The sequence below is a fragment of the Aethalodelphis obliquidens genome, unplaced genomic scaffold (genome assembly GCF_003676395.1).
Source record: "Aethalodelphis obliquidens isolate GAN/ISIS:26980383/991018 unplaced genomic scaffold, ASM367639v1 scaffold34, whole genome shotgun sequence".
Classification (NCBI taxonomy): Eukaryota; Metazoa; Chordata; class Mammalia; order Artiodactyla; family Delphinidae; genus Aethalodelphis; species Aethalodelphis obliquidens.
In genome coordinates, this window is record NW_020837978.1 from 19,646,023 (window position 1) to 19,663,632 (window position 17,610).

Consider the following 17,610-nt stretch of genomic DNA (forward strand, 5'->3'; position numbering starts at 1 on the left):
TGCCTCTGAGATGGGAAGTGTTGCAGGATTAGCTCCCTCAGCTGCTGGCTTCTGTGTCAAGCGTGTAGAAGGCAGAGAGCTAAGTTAGAAGCCCGTGAAGTTATCTGGGTGGGGGCATGGCGTCTTGCCCCGAGCTGGTAACAGTGAAGGTCTTGAGGAGTCAGATTCCTGATTTATTTTGCAGGGAGAGCCTGAGGATTTGCTGTTGGATGGGATGTAGGATATGAGACAAAGACAAGTGATCAGGATGACTGAGCAACCGGAAGAATGGGGTTGCCATGACCTGAAATGGGCACCAACCCAAGACATCCAAGTGGAGTGTTGAACAGGGCACCAGATAAACAAGTCTGTAGTTCAGAGGAGAGAGGTGCTGGAGGTATAAATGGGGAGCCGTAGAGTTGGTATTGAAAGCCACAGAACCGCTTAAACACCAAGGGAGGAAGTATAAAGGAAAGAGAAGAGGGGGAAGAACTGCCTGAGTGGTGGACTTGGGTAGGAGAAGGGAGATGTGTGTATGTGAAAGGACTGGCCCATCTTCAAACGGTTCCATAAACAACAGCTCTCATCTAGTCAGATGGACCCACAGGGAGGTCTTCTGATCTTGACAGTTCCACATTTTGCTGTCAGCAGGGGTGCAAGTCACAAGGTAGCAACTCCCTGGCTGCTTCAGCCAGGGCAAACCAAATATAGCTCCGGGCTGATTAAAAGGCTCAACTGACAAAAACTGTAATTAAGTGGATTCTGATTGCTGCTAATTTGAACACTACCAGATTAATTGATGTAAAATCCTGTTCTGTATATCCTTGGTTAATAATTTACCACTGGGGGAAAAAATTAGAAATTTATTTTCAATATATTTTATCAACACTGGAGGTGAGTAGGAGAGTCAGGCTTCTTGAACTTGACATTGAGACATGAAAAAATATGCAATTTTACTTCAGAAATTTTTTCTAAGTCAATTTTTGTAAGCAGGGCTGCAGCCTTTCAGAGCTTGGCTTTAATCTTAGCTAGGAAGATTCCAAACATGAGGGCCTCTTCGGTTTTTGCCCTGAAAGGGAATGCTGACAATCTATAATTGTGTTTGTCTATCCTCAACCTATCCCTAAAGAACTGCCATCCCTTGTGCCTGTTCAGGCAAAGGCCTTACCTTCCTGCTGCCAATTCTCTTTAGTATTTCATTTCAAAGCAAGAAACAGAAGCAACATGATAGCAGCCAGCGTGGGCACACGGGACAACGAAGAAGCACATAATTATGCCTCTCTCCCCTTTTAGGGAGTCTTGGTCGGGTTCTCCCCTTCCCGTCCATCAATCCCCTCCCTTCAGGTTTCTATAAACCCAAGCTTCCAGGAACAGATGTTGGCTGTTATTACTGGTTTAAGCCTTAAGCTCGTATTCTTTATGAGAACGCTATCATTGTCACACAGAGATTCCTGATGACCAAAGGCTATTTTCGGTACTTTTGACAGATGGCAGTATAGGAGATATTTTGGGGTAGGTGCTTGTCTTATGGTTCTCTAATCATAGCTACTTAACACACCTACTTTATCCTCAAAGCTTGAGACAAGCAGGATGCTATAGTAATAGACCAAGTCCCTAGGTGTTCCTTAAAGAGGGATGGTTCCACCCTTGCTGTTCGAAGCGGTTGAGTTCTCTAAACAGGCAGATCCTGGAGACAAGGGTCACCATTATTCCAAGGACTGTCCAGAGACCCAGGCTGCACAGCAAATATATTCACATTAATCTTCCTGGGGGGAAATGAGCTTCATTAATAGGACTTTGGCAAGCTGAGAATAAAAAGGAAACTTTCTAGTTCAAGATGGCAGACTGGACATATCAATACATCTGTTTCCCCTCTTTCCTATGTTCCCATTGAAAAATAAAGGGGAGGGACTTCCCTGGTGGTGCAGTGGATAAGACTCCGTGCTCCCCATTCAGGGGGGCTGGGTTCGATCCCTGGTTGGGGAACTAGATCCCACATGCATGCCGCAACTAAGGGTTTGCATGCCACAATTAAAAAGCCCGTGTGCCTCAACTAAGACCTGGTGCAACCGAATAAATAAATATTAAAAATAAATAAATAAATAAAATAAATAAAGGAGAAAGGTAGGCGGGGCCTATGAACAGATGGAAGAAAATACAACACAACGGCAGAAAAATAAGAATGAGAACTACTAATAGACCAGAAATTCCAAAAAACTCCCTGGAAGATAGAAAGCAGATGGCATGGAACTGATGGAGAGACAGGAAACCCACTCCCTAGAAACTGAGAACGCACAGGACCTTCAGGGGCCACTGGAGAAGCTCTAAGCCCTGAGCCCAGGAATGTAGAAACAGGATGCCAGCGTACAGCACTTTGGGTGATGCACTAAAAGACAGATCTCAAGCTTATTCCAGAAAACTTCTCTCTCAAGAGATAGAGATTTGTCCTCATAGGGCTTCAGTGGCAGCAGCGGGCCTCTGAAAAAAAAGGAGAGCCAAGAGAATCTGAAGACTGTCCTGGAAAGAAACATACTCCATTCCAAAGCATTGCACCTCTAGAGCACAGCTCTCCTCCCTGTGGCTACCTGGGGAGTCCCTACCCACCCACACCAGAGGGAAACCTGCCCGGACCCTGCCTACCCACATACTCAGACACCACAATTACCCTCCCACTCAGACAGTGAATGGACAGCTCCGGAGGAAAGCAGCCACGCCCGCATCAGTAGAGTCTTCAGAAATCAACAAGACTAGGCAATCAGAAATTGCCCTACATTTGAGAAACAGAGAAACAATGCACTGAAGAGAAGGACCATGACAAACAAATAGGAGGTCAGTTAAAAGGACAAAGAAAAACTTTAAACATGGTAAGTAATATCCTCAGAAAGACTTGAGATGGTACATCCTTCATAAAATAAAAGTAGTTGCTACAAAAGAGGAGAAAAAAAATCAGAGCAGAAAAGGTTCTTGGAAGTTCAGATAGGATTGCTAGAATAAAAACTGAATGAACAGGTGAAATAACAGCTGATGATACTAGCAGGTAATATATATTGAGTGCTTCCTATGTGCCAGGCCCAGGTTGTTTTTAGCACTTAAAATGTACAAACATACTTAATCATCACATATTTTCTGAATTTTCCCACTTTTAACTTCTTTTGCTTTCAATGCAAAAAGTTTTCTAAGTAACCTTATGTGTTCCTATTTTCCAGCCTGTAAGTTCTCTTCTTTAAATTGTTTTACTTTTAATATGCTGTGTTTGACTCATACAAAAGTTCTGAAGCATCATTGTCCTCTAGGGTCTTAAAAGCCTGAACAGGTCCACAATGCCTTATCCATCTCTATGCTCCCTCGGATGCTCATCAAAGTGCTTTCTTATTGAATATAATCCGGGGACTTCCCTGGTGGTCCAGGGGTGAAGAATCCGCCTTCAAATGCAGAGGACGTGGGTTTGATCCCCGGTCGGGGAACTAAGACCCCACATGCCGCTGGGCGACTAAGCCCTCACACCACAACTACTGAGACCACGTGCTGCAAACTAAAGAGCCCACGCATTCTGGAGCCCGAGCTGCACGACGAGAGAGAAGCCCGCGCACCACAACAAAGAGCCTGTATGCTGCACCTAAGACCCGATGCAGCCAAATAAATAAATAGAAATAGCTTAAAAAATAAAAATAAATTAAAAAAAATATAATCCTTGCTTTTACCATCTGTGTTAGTTTCCTAGGGCTGCTATAACAAAGCACAGCAAACTGGGTGGCTTAAAACATTAGAGATTTATTCTCTCACAGTTCTAGAGGATAGATGTCTGAAGTCAAGGTGTCAGCAGGGCTATGCTCCCCCTGAAACTCCGGGCAGAATCCTTCTTTGCCTCGGTCATCGGCATTCCTTGGCTTGCAGCCGCATCACTCCAATCTCTGCCTCTGTTGTCACATGACATTCTCCCTGGCTGCCTGTGTGTCCAAATTTCCCTCTTCTTATGAGGGCACACTGGTCATATTGGATTAAAGGCCTCAGCTTAACTCAATTACACCTGCAAAGACCCTATTTCCAAATAATGTCCCATTCACTGGTACCAGGAGCTAGGACTTCACCATATCTTTTGGGGAGGACACATGCAACCCGTAACACCATCCTTTATATTTTTCAACAGAAGGGCTTTCTGAAATTTTCCCACCTTGTCCCATTATTGACTCCGTGGTACCTAAAACAGAGAGCATTCTCTAAGTTTAAGGATGGAAAAAAAAAAAAAAAGCCAACCATTTTACAGTGAGAAGAAAGAATAACTCAGGTCTTCAGACACTGGGGATTTTCTTTCATCTCTGCCCAAAGGAAACCAGCCAAGTCAGAACCAAGGTAGAATTAGTGACAAAGGACTTCAGAATATTTGAAACCTCCAGTCCAGAACAAGGTACGTTGTAGCCAGAAGTTATAGACGCTGAATGGTGATGGTTTATTGTGGCTGCTGCTGGTTTTTGAAATAAAAAGCCAGAATGAGCTATGAAAGATGAACTTCGTGATGAAACTCTGCTGTTCCTCAGGCGCTGCGTTATTTCTGCGATAGCATTTCTGATCAAGGGGAAAAGTATGATTTTTAAAATGATATAGTGCAAAACCCCAGAAGAACTGCCTTTTATTGGTTGTTGTCTGTGCCCCAAGCTCTGGCACGCTGGCCGGATGGAGGCTGAGTGAATGAAATAACTCGTTCTTTAACTAGAATATCAAAAATGTACACTAAAAACATGACAATCAAATCATACTAGATAGCTAGTGGCAACATGCTATAAAGCATGTTCACTGGCTCTGAAAGGCAGGAGTTCACCAACCAGGTTTTGTTAGCCAGTAAGCCAGCCAGTATACTTCAGCAAAGCTACCCTCTTAGAGAAACACGGTCTCATTTTCATTTAACGTTCTGTCACAAAAGTATCCTTCATCGCTATGGATACTTTCTTCTTCATTACTCTTTCTTGTTACCTTGCAGCATCCCACTGAGGTGGTTGTTATAACTGACTGCACCATTTCCTAACCGCTAGGCCATTAGGTTGTTTGTGATATTTGGCTTTTTTATCAATAACGCTTCAGTGAAACGCCTCTACAGGCTCAGAAGAAAAGCAAGTTGCAGCTTGCCTGTCTGAGGTAAATGAAAACAGCTCAAAGGGGGCCTAATTTCAAAGATCCCAATGGATCTTCTGGACAGCATTTTCCTGCAGGCTACTCAGAACAGACTGTGTTTATAATTTGTCCTGTTTGTGGTTTACGGGCTAACAAAACTTGGTTGGTAAACTCCTGCTTTTCAGAGCCAGTGAACTCAAACAAGATGAGCTGTATTTTGCTATTTCAGCTTAGCCCCTGGGGGCTGCCGGAGATGTTCTCTTGTCTTTTATTATTCTTCATTCCTTGCTTCATCAGCCACTACGGTGACAAAAACTGTCTTTGCTGAGGCAGCCTTTAACCGCAGGGGTGGCTGCAGGCCATGGGTTACCATCTGAGCATCCTGCACTCGACGAGAGTCAAAGCAACGTTAGAAAGGAAGTGGTGATTTCCTGGAAGTAACTGGATGAAACAGGTAAGAGAACAACTCAAAGGTCGGGTGGATAGCGTTCAGTGAAAGGTCGTATGTGAGGAGGAAGAAAAGGTAAGAGACATTTATATTTATTTTTTTTTTATGTACTGATTCCTAGGGTATACATTTTGCCATCTTTTCTAAACTGCTGCAAATGAACACACTGCCTCACGGTCTGTGTATTATAAATAACACCAGAGTTTTATATTCCTGGAGATACTGTTCCTAAACGAAGAGGAAAATTTTCAGAAGGTGAAACCGTAAGTGTACATCACGGGGCTTTAAACAGTCTCCCTAATTATGGGAGTAGCTTAGCTTTCAATCGGCTCAGCACTTTTCCTTCTCCTTAAATTTAATTCTTACTAATGGGGTCAACTAAATAAATAATATGCTTTGTCCTGTGCTCTAAATAAATGCTTTGTCCTGCGCTCTAATAACTAAATCATCACCTTTAGAAAACATGCGCAGGGAAAGGCCAGAGAGAGTGCAGACACCGTCTGCCAGAGACTTTGGGGGAAAACCCAGTTTGTGCTCTGTGATGTCCAAGTTCAGATGCCAGACATCCTGTGTGTCAATGACAGTGAATCTGCTTTGCATCAGATTCTGAAGACAGCTGGTGATTACCAAAATTATGAATCAGGCAAACTGTTCATCAATTCTGAGACTGTTCAGTCTTTCAATTCCATTTATCAGCAGGCCTATGATTAGCTGGTCAAAGAGCTCTCCTTTAAACAACAAAGATTTACTGTATAGCACAGGGAACTATATTCGATATCTTGTATTAAACTATAACGGAAAAGGACTGAAAAATAAAAGATCTGAACCACTTTGCTGTACACCTTAAACTAACACAATATTGTAAATCAACTATACTTCAATTAAAAAAAAAGAGTTTACCTTTAGAATTTAACTTTCTGGCATTAAGGAAATAATTATTCACTTATTCCCTATGAAAGAAAAGGACAAAATGAAAGAAGGTAGAATACTGTCAGTTAATAATCTATCCTATTAGTAACAAGAACATTTTAAAAATGGTTTATAATATTCATCATCAACATAATAGCCATTTATAATAGTCCTTTTATTCACAAGGCAATTTTACATACTTCATATTATCTGAAGCTCCCATTAAGAATCTGAGAGAGGTAAGATAGATATGTGTCATCCCCAACAGGTACACAGAATATTCTGGTTGAATCAGTTGAAATTCTGCGGCTCACTAATCAGAAGTTAGTTTCCGGTTTCTCCAAAACAAGCCTCTAAGTTCCAGTGGGTAAGGAATATAAAGGATAAAACGGAGTCAGGATTGCTTTCTCCTGGTCTTCCTCACTTGCAGCACTTTCCCTTGCCAAGACAACTGATAAACTCTCCATGAGTCCCACTCCTTCACCCCTGACCTGCCTGAGCCTGGAGAGCAGTCTTGAAAAGAAAGCAGCTGAGAAAGTACCTGTAGAAGAGGTGTAGACCCACCGCTCCTGCGTCTACAAGGGGCTCTCAAGCCCCCGAATCCTCACCAGCAAAAACAAGGAGCTAAGGCAGAGGAAACTCAGACAATACATGTAGTTAGGCGCCTCACCAAGAAGGTAAAAACTTGGCAATTTTTCAGTAGTGAAATCTATGCTCTGAATTTCTCCACTGAAAGCTGATAAAGTAAAATAAGTTCTAAAAAGCCTGTGCTAATCAACACAGAGGATTACCCAGGAATTTACTGGCATCAGAGATAATGCCTTACAATTACAGTATAAGATGACTTCCCACTAGGAGGTCAAGCAGCATTAAGGGAAACAGGATCCAGCATTGGTTTTTAAACACAGGAAGGGCATTCATGTGGAATGGGGAGCGAACAGATTCTGTGAAGCTCCAAAGGGCGGACCAGGGAACGAATAGGAGAAAATACAAGCCAAAAAAAAAAAAAAAAAAAGTGTCACATCCCTCCTTTAATAATGTTCTAAGAATCAGATTATGTCGGACTTCTCTTGCGGTCCAGCGGTTAAGACTCCGCGCTTCCAATGCAGGGGGACACGGGTTCGATCCCCGGTCAGGGAACTAAGATCCTACATGTTGCGTGGTGCAGCCAAAAAATAAATAAAAGAAAATAAAAGAATCAGATGATTAAGGAGATGGTGGAAAGAGTAACACAAGATGTTTCCTTATCATTAAACTCATCAAATTAATGAAAGAAACAACAGCACTAGGATTAATACGAGCAGGCTGGTGAAGATCAGCAAAGTTCTTTGAAGCAACAGTATCTCTGTATAAAACAGATGAATACACAGATAGAAAGAGCACTAATGAGAGAGACCCCATTCCTAGGCATGGCCAGAAGCATTACAAATATGCAAAAAGACTTACAATGTGACAGAGAATATCTTTAAATTCAATAATAAAACTGTACTGGGAGAGATAATGGGAGATATGAATAATTGGGGAGGGAAACCTTGTATAACCTGGAAAGACAACAGGTATTAAAGATAACAATATATTAGGTTAACAAAGAAACAAAATGAATTAAAACTCAACAGAATGCTTTAAAGTACTTAACAAAATCCATCTGCAAAAAATAAACAGGCAAAAATATGCAAGGATATTTGGGGAATGAGAAGAAAAGACAATGGTAGATTCTCATACTCATTATAAAGCAAAAATCACCTAAAATATATAAACTAAAATTGTAACAGGGAAGAACCAAATCTGACTACATGTCGGATCTGTTTCTTTTACTTTAACTTGCTTTCCGCTGCTTTTGTTCACTAAAAGGATACTGTCTGTACATAATGGCCTGCCTGGGGAACCCTGACCCTCTGCTTGAATGTTAAACCAAAGTGCCTTTGTTCAGGGAAATATCTGGACCCTGTTCACCTGTGGATGGCTACAAGAAAGAGGAAATTAACACATCCCCTCCAGGAACCTGGCCATTCCAGGAGATATTTGCAAAACTTATGGCCTTTTTCTTTACCTCATCTCCTCCCCATCTCTGTGCTATAAAAGTAACTGGCATCCAAATCCCGGTAAGATGGCTATTTTGAGACTTTAGTCGGCCATTTCTCGGTCTGCCGGCTTTCCGAATAAAGTCGTATTCCTTGCTTCAGCACCTTGTCTCCGATTTATTGGCCTGTCTTGCCGTGAACGAGCAGAGTGAGCTTGGACTCGGTAACAAATTGACTTTTTATTAGGACTTACTCTGTAACAAACTAGGAGTAACAAAACAAAGGGATGGGAATTACTTTTTAAGAAATGCCTTATGATAACTATATATTCCTAACTAGAAGGAAAATCTACTTGAATGTTCAAAAGACAAACAAAAACCAAATGGGAATAGTTATAAAAAAGAAAGAGAAGGAGGGAAAATACAATATTAGTTTCAAACGCAGGGACAAAAATAATTTGGGTCAGTTAAGGAATTAGATATTATCAAAGACTAATGCAGCAGGAAAGTAGCTGAACATCTACTGGCATTATAAAATATTATGAGGAACCTCACAAAGACCACTGCAGCCTAGAAGGACTAATGCATCCTAGAATAGGGGCTAGAAGAAACCAGAGGCATGTCCTGATGAGACTGAAAGCAAAACGAGGAAGGATTGCCAAGATGTGCCTCTTTACGGGGACTTTCTTTTAACAACCCTTACAGAACTAATTTATAACTTCCATTTCCAGGCTAAATGAAGCATATGTATATATAACAACAAAAAAAACACTTTTTTTAATTAACACATAGCTAAGCTCCCATGCAGAAGCAATGCAAAATCTGTCTAGAAGGACAGTCCTCAAAACAGAGCACATAGAACTCCACCAGAAAAACAATCCCCACTGAAGATGAACCACCCTAAAAACAAAAGTAATACAAGCTAGGGAGCAAACCAGTACAAAGGAGAGGTGGCAGACGTAACAAATTGGAGCAAGAAAAAGAAGTAAAAGTACACCTAAGAGACACTACAAAATAAGTATGTTTGAAGTGGTGAAACACATTAGGTGAAGAGAGGAGACAAAAATCATAATAAGGTAACAGTACAGTAAGATATTTATTTATTTGTTTGTTTATTTATTTATGGCTGTGTTGGGTCTTCCTTGCTGCACGTGGGCTTTTCTCTAGTTGCGGCGAGCAGGGGCTACTCTTTGTTGCGGTGTGCCTGCTTCTCATTGCGGTGGCTGCTCTTGGTGCAGAGCACGGGCTCTAGGCGTGCAGGCTTCAGTAGTTGTGGCTTGCAAGCTCTGGAGCGCAGGCTCAGCAGTTGTGGCTCACGGGCTTAGCTGCTCTGCGGCATGTGGTATCTTCCCGGACCAGGGCTCGAACCCGTGTCCCCTGCATTGGCAGGCGATCCCTAACCACTGCGCCACCAGGGAAGCCCTAGTAAGATTTTTTTTACGGGCATAGTTTCAAAGATCCAAATCAGAAGTTGTGTAGTTAGAAATAAAGCCACTGGATTTTAAAATTCAGTGAACTTGAAAAAAAATTCAATGAACTGAAATGAAAGCTATATTGTATGAGGCAGTAACCCAAAATGCAATTCAAAGAAATAAAATATTGAAAATACAAAGGCAAGAGTAAGAGTCCTGAAGTAAAAACTGGTCCAATATACATCTTCTGACGACTCCAAAAGGAAAGAATAAAAAGAACTGGGAAGAGACAAAATGTAAAGAGATAATGGCCAAGAAGTTTCCAGAATCAATGAAAGACAAAAATCTTTATATCCAGGAAGTACAAGAAGTACTGAGCAGGTTAAAATAATTCTATTCCTATTCTCACTGAAATGAAACTGCAGAATTCCAGACAAAGATTACATTTTATAAAGAACCAGAGACAAGAGACAGATTATCTTAACAGGGGCAAGAATTAGACTGACAACATGATTTATCAGCAAAACGTAGATGCCGGAAGAGAATAGAAATAGCATCTTCAAAAGTCCTGAAGGACAAAAACTGCCAACCTAGAACTTTATACTCACTAAACTGTCATTCAAGAGTGACAATAAAATAAGGGTTTTTGTTTTTTTTTTACATAAACACAGAGTCCTCACTAAAAGAGCTATGAAAGGAAAACTGCACAGATGGACAGAAGAAGCATCAGTAAGGTAGAAATTGACTAACAGTGTTGGAAATAATAATAAAAATGTTATCCAAAAAAAAATGCTAAACAATAGTGAAGTGAAAGACGAGGGGCAGATTAAAGTATACTAAGATCTTATGTAGTTCTGGAGAAGAATGGAAACATTAACTTCAGGGTTTTTTTTTTAAAGAAAATATGCATTTTTAAAATAAAACGTCCCTGCTCTATAGAAGCTCATAGGATACAGTAATGGGATAAGGGACATTGTGGAGGCACAGCCACAAGCTAGGCTATCATCAAAGCAAGAGGAACTGAGGACTCGAGGGAAGACTTCAGAAACGTTACATGTAAGGTCTATCCTGAGGGATGAGTGCTTGCTTCTCGAAGAAAGAAAGGCATTCTAGGCTGTAGGGACTGACTACAGAGAGAAAGCGTGGGATCGTGCAAGGGATGGCATATTTTGAGTGGTTCCATATGGCTGGAATGTAGAATATGTGCGGGAAATGATGAGATAAGAGGATGAAAATGTAAACCAAGAAGAAATAGTAAATACTGTCCAGGTCACACTAAGAGGTCGGCATTTCATTTAGTAGGCAGTGGGGAGACATTGAAGATTAAAACAATTTTTTTTGTTATTGTGATAAAATATATATAACATAAAATCTGCCACTTTAACCATGTTTAGTGTATAATTCAGTGGCACTCAGTACATTCATTCTTGCACAACCATCACCACCACTGTTTATCTCCGGAACTTTTCATCATTCCAAACTGAAACTCTGTACCCATTGAACCATAACATTACCTGCTCTGGCAGTTCCTGGTAATCACTATTCTACTTTCTATCTTTATGAGTTTGACTATTCTAGATGCTTCATATAAGTGGAGTCATACAATACTGTCCTTTTCTATTTGGCTTATGTCACTTAGCGTAACATCTTCAAGATTCATTCATGTTGTAGCATGTGTTACAATGTCCTTCCTTTTCCAGACTGAATAATATTCCATTGTATGTAAGGACCACATTTTGTTGATCCATTCATCCACTGATGGACATGACATTGAAGACTCTGAATCAGAGGTGTGACATGTTCATATATCTGCTTTAGAGAGTAACCCTAGGAGGGGACTGAAGGATGGAACTTGTGAACCAAGAGAGGTTCTTGTTTCAAGAAAGTGAGAATGGTCAACTGGGTGGAAGAGGTCTAGTAAAATGAGGTCAGAAAAAGTTTCTCCTGATTTGGGGAGGAGCAGTTGCTGCATAGGAGTAGTTAGGAAAGCCTGATATAAACGAGGGAAGACTAGTTAGCTGCTAGTAGCATCCTCCTAAACCCATGTGTGTCTGGAAAGAAGCTTTTCCCACACAACAATAAAGTGTTGAGCATTTGGCACCTGGAATTTGAATGTCTTGAAGCTTTAAGACAAGGAGGCTGAAGATACTAAATTAATAAAATATTTCAACCTCCTGATAAGTACACACATACTGAGGGAGATGGTAAAGCCAATAATTTTATTGAAGATAAGTCATCTTAAGAGATTCTTTTGAAAAAATTTTGAAGACAGGCAACTATGTTATATTGACCAGAAGACATCCTACACTTCATTTTAATGAGGATAGAAAGAAAATGGTAAGATATGCTGATAATCACAATGTTAGAATAACAGGATTGTTATCCGAGAGAGGAGCAAGCCCTACTTCCCCACCACCACATGAAAAAACATTCTACACACTGTAACATTTAAAATTTGCAGGTGGCGGGACTTCCCTGGTGGCGCAGTGGTTAAGAATCTGCCTGCCAATGCAGGGCACATAGGTTCGAGTCCTGGTCCAGGAAGATCCCACATGCCATGGAGCAACTAAGCCGGTGCGCCACAACTACTGAGCCTGCGCTCTAGAGCCCGCGAGCCACAACTACTGAAGCCCGTGTGCCTACAGCCCGTGCTCTACAACAAGAGAAGCCACCGCAATGAGAAGCCCACGCACCACAACAAAGAGTAGCCCCCGCTCGCCACAACTAGAGAAAGCCCGCACACAGCAATGAAGACCCAACGCAGCCAAAAATAAATAAATAAATTTATTTTTTAAAAAAAGTAGTAAAATTTGTAGGTGGCAACACTGGAGTTAATTTGCCCTCAATACTTAATAATTCTGGTGCTTTACATTATAGCATGCAATAAAACCAACTTTGAAAATTCATTTTGAGGTCGGAGTTATCCTGTTACTCTAGCTACATTGCTTAAACAGATGTTTACTAGAATCCCTTGCTTATTTGAACTTAAGGAAAAGAATGCACAGCAGGTTGGACATAGTAACACTTTCCAACAGGTAACATATTCTACCAAGGTTATTTGGAAGGGATTTGAGTTAAAACTCCAATACCATATCTTTATCTACCTGTGCGTCATTTAAGAAGACTTACTTTGAAATTCAAACACCTCTGGTTAAAAGACTCTGTCAAATGATGCAAAAATAGATGTTATTTTGGTCCAACCATATTTACTGCTTAATAGAAATAAATAAGAAAGTTTGTCACTATGGAATTCACATAAATAGTATCTAAAAATACAGATTTTAAAAAACAAATAAAACAATAACCCAGCAGTTATTCCAGGCCTACTAAAGCAAAGCTCCTTCCTTAGGGTATCAAATATAATTACCTGGAATTGACGTGCCTCTAAGATTGTAATTATTATATTTATTATTGTTGGTGCAAAGATGCTGCAAGGAAAAATTTATGCATTTTATGATGATTTGACATTACAAACCAGAACAAGTTTTGGTCACATCAAAATAATTGTATTTTTAGTGAGAAATTATTTTGAAGACATAGAAAATATCTCCTGAGAAGAAAACTTATGTCAAGAATAACAATGGGACTTCTCTGGTGGTGCAGTTGTTAAGAATCCGCCTGCCAATTCAGAGGACACAGGTTCCATCCCTGGTCCGGGAAGATCCCACATGCTGTGGAGCAACTAAGCCCGTGCACCACAACTACTGAGCCTGCGCTCTAGAGCCCACGAGACACAACTACTGAGCCTGCGTGCCACAACTACTGAAGTGCATGCACCTAGAGCCCGTGCTCCTCAATAAGAGAATCCACTGCAATGAGAAGCCTGCCCACGGGAACGAAGAGTAGCCCCTGCAGCAATGAAGACCAAATGCAGCCAATAAATAAATAAATTTATTTAAAAAAAAGAATAACAATAACAACTAACTTTTATTGAAGTTAGTTGCATACCAGGCAATGAGCAAAGAGCTCTTATACATATTGTTTCATTTAGTTCTTACAGGAATTTCATTAAGTTGGTTCTATTATTATCCCTATTTTACAGATGAAAAAACTGAGGCTAAGAGGAATTAAGGAATTTGCCAAATGTGACACAGCCATTAAGTGGCAGAGCCATGACCAAACCCAGGCCATCTGACCTGGCAATCTATTAATACATCACGGACCCAGAAACAGTCATGCCTGGTCCTACAGATTTATTTAAAGAGAATGCTGCTTATCTGTCTGGCTAGAAAAAAAAAATAAGTCAAGAAAATTTAACAGCAAATCCATTCTTGTACATTAATAAATTACTGAAGCTCTCTTTTGACTATTTTTAATACATAAAGAGTTTGGCTGAATTATTTTTGTTATTCTGAAAGGAAATTAATTCCCTGACTTGGCATTTTATATGGCAAAGGTGTGATGAATCTTTCTATCACCTGTGGCTCTAAGAAGTCTTGATATATAATTATATTTTTCTTTTTCAAATTACAGAGGAATTCAGCTTTCTGTATGATGCCTAAGTCTATAGCTGAACTGACACTTCCAGATTTCCTCATCTGTACGAAAAATTATGTAAAATGATAAGCACAAAATAAAATTTTACATTTGGCCTAATCTCGGGAGTCTCAATGATTGTGGTCTTCTTATAATAAACAATTTGAAACATATGGACATTGAACATGCATTTCAGGAATAAAGAAATAAACACTAACAAAAATTCTTGTTCTTTTTGGGGGGGTGTCTAAAATTTACTTTTTCTATTATTATCATCAAAAATATCATTCAATTTTTCTATTTAAGCACTGGAAAAACCACTAACATTTAACCCACAAACAAAAATGTTTAGATGAGAAATCGAACAATAAAAATGGATATGAGTGGGTATATCATATTCTTTTCTCTCTCCATATACTCAAGAGAATGAATGATCGAAAGAATGATGACTTTCATAATCTTAGGTTTATGCTCTTGATTAATAATACCGTGATTCATATCCATTCTGTGGAGGAAGTTCAAAGGGAAAGAGAAAAAAAGCCACTCAAAGGTTTCAAGCTTCAGATTACGGTAAGATACAGAGACAAAATAAATTTAGCAAATAATAGCAAAGATCACATACATATTACCAAACGAAGTTTAAAGAAAACCGATTCTACAGGTCTAAGAAATTCATTTCATGAGATTGGGAACAGATGCAAATTTCCTCGACTCCACCCTACTGAGAAACAATCAATCGGCGCAGCAATCATGAAAAGCCCTTTCCTAGATGTTCAGAAGAACCTTAAGAAAGTCACCTCCTAACTCAGGGCCTCTTGATTTTATTTTTCTTTGGCATAACCTGCCTACTTGCTGCCCTCCCTTCCCATCAATCGCCAGACGGGTTGGGAAGTGGGATACTGCATCAAGGCGCTGCTGGCCGCACTAAAGCTAGCCCTAGTCGGTGCAGCGGGCTAGGAGCATCACCTGCCGTCCCACCTGCTCCTCTTCTTCTTCGTCTCCCGGCCCTACACACACACAGACACACACACACAGACACACACACAGACACAGACACACACTTTTACACACTGGCACGCGTATCTGTTGTCAGGGAGGAGGTACCGCCCCATCCAAGCCAAACCCTCGCTTTCTCTTCCCCAGGATATAGCCCCCGAGGACAGACTCTTGCCCAAACCGGAGACAGGATGAGGCTACTGCTGCGCTCTTACCTCCAGTAGTGACAGAGATCCTGGCCACCGCTCCTCTGCGCCAGGCCAGCCAGGCCCGCCGGGGTCAGCACCGGTCTAGTCAGGATGCAACCAGGAGGGCACCCCCGCCCGCCCCCCGCATCAGCTTCTGCTAGAGCTGGGAAAGCGCGCGCCCGTGATTCAGCGCCTTTCCGCTGCGCCGTTACCACGGCGACGCACGCGCACGCGCACACGCGCACCCAGGGAATGGGCGGGCAGCAGTTCTTCTTGCCTACTCCCGACTCCCAGCTCGGGCTCTAAAGATGGGTACCCAGGTGACGGACTCCCACCCCGCAGGCGACCAAGCAGAAGGCTTTCAGGCAGCAGGGCAGCCTGCATGCCCCACCCCCTTTCCTTCACCAACACTTTGACGGACACCGTGGTCCTAAACGGCCTGGGGGGATGAGTGCCTCTTCCAAATGCCGCGGGCCAGGGTGGCTCTAGGGAGGCGCGAGCACACTACTTGGGTCAAAAACCCTTTGCAAATGTCTCCCCCGAAGCAAATTCACCCCACACGCACAAGTCCCACTCCTCCAGCGGTAGCCTCTTTAGGCCCTACTATGTTTTGAGCACGTGTTGCTTTCTGAATGAGGATGGAAACAGGTGTTAGGAGGGGCCCAGATCAACCCCACGCTTTATAGGTTAACCAGGTGCCCAAAGTATTTAGATTACATTTGCATCTATGGGAAGGTGATCATCTGAACAATAGAAAACTCATGTGGAAGACTCTTCCTTGTATTTATACTGTTTTCTTGTAAGAAAGATTCATGCATCTAGGTATGGTAACATAGGGCACAAAAGGAAGCCAGGGCATTCCTTGCACATCCCCATGACTACAGTACAGTGCTTAGACCTGATGGAAAAGCCCCTACTAAGCTACTCCCTGGCTATGGCTGGGCCTTGGATGAGTTACTTGCTAAACATGTTTTGTCAGTTATAGAGATGGTAATAGCATTCCTTTAGGATGATAGTGGGGATTAAAAGAAAATGCACGTTTAACGAATAAAAACTGGGCTTCCCTGGTGGCGCAGTGGTTGAGAGTCCACCTGCCGATGCAGGGGATACGGGTTCGTGCCCCGGTCCGGGAAGATCCCACATGCCGCGGAGCAACTAAGTCCGTGAGCCATGGCCGCTGAGTCTGCGCGTCCGGAGCCTGTGCTCCGCAACGGGAGAGGCCACAACAGTGAGAGGCCCGCGTACCGCAAAAAAAAAAAAAAAAAAAAAAAAAAAAAAAAAGAATAAAAACTGCTTGGGACTGAAAGAGTCAAAATCAGTTTGGACTAAAAAGAAAATGGCAACCCTGCCAATTATCGGGCTGGGAGGACAGGCACAGATTAAGCCAGAAGCAAAATTAACAGGAAATATTTCCCCCAAAGTCGTGCAGCAGCTGTAAAATGACATAACAACCCCCTCTTTGAATGACTACTGCTTTCCTACCACAGACGCCCCCTTTGCTTTGCTATTTTCATCCGTAACTTGTGATACCCCACTGCTGAATTCTCCTTGCCTCATGACAGCACCCAGTCCATAGTTACTCCCTGCTTCTCCTAACCTGCCTCTGAAAGAGTAAGCAACAGTACCAATCTGATTCCAAGACCCTCCTTCAAAGGGAACCCAAACCTTACAAGACACTTCCATCCTTTCTCTTCTCACCAGTGGCATTCCACTGTACCCCCAGAGTGACCTTTCTCACATCAATAAATCTGATGTACTCAGACAACAAGCCCATTCCCAGGAGTCTTTAAATAAAAATTAAGTCATTAATACATGGGCTTAAAGTCTTTACATATATACATATTTACATATATATAAGCTTAGCCTAGACTTCTAAACTCAGAGCCATTACAATGAATACCTATTTTGATACATATAATATCTATTTTGGTCCTGACTTATGAAAATGTTAGTCTGCCTCCCTAGGACACAAATGTGAGGGCACTGTCTCATTTCATTTCAGCATTTATTGAGCTCCTGCTACATGCCAGACATTATAGTAAATGCTAAGGATAAAATGATGTATTTTTAGTACAG

At 41.6% G+C, this 17,610-nt stretch overlaps 1 protein-coding gene across 1 annotated transcript in view; it reads right to left on the minus strand.

Moving 5' to 3' along the window:
• KIAA0319 (KIAA0319 ortholog) overlaps positions 1-16,610 on the minus strand; it is a 78,282-nt gene extending 61,672 nt beyond the window's left edge. Inside the window, exon 1 of the mRNA XM_027128509.1 lies at positions 15,562-16,610. The gene's annotated coding sequence lies outside the window, so the exon portion shown is untranslated. The remainder of the gene's footprint in view (positions 1-15,561) is intronic.
• Positions 16,611-17,610: the final 1,000 nt, after the last annotated feature.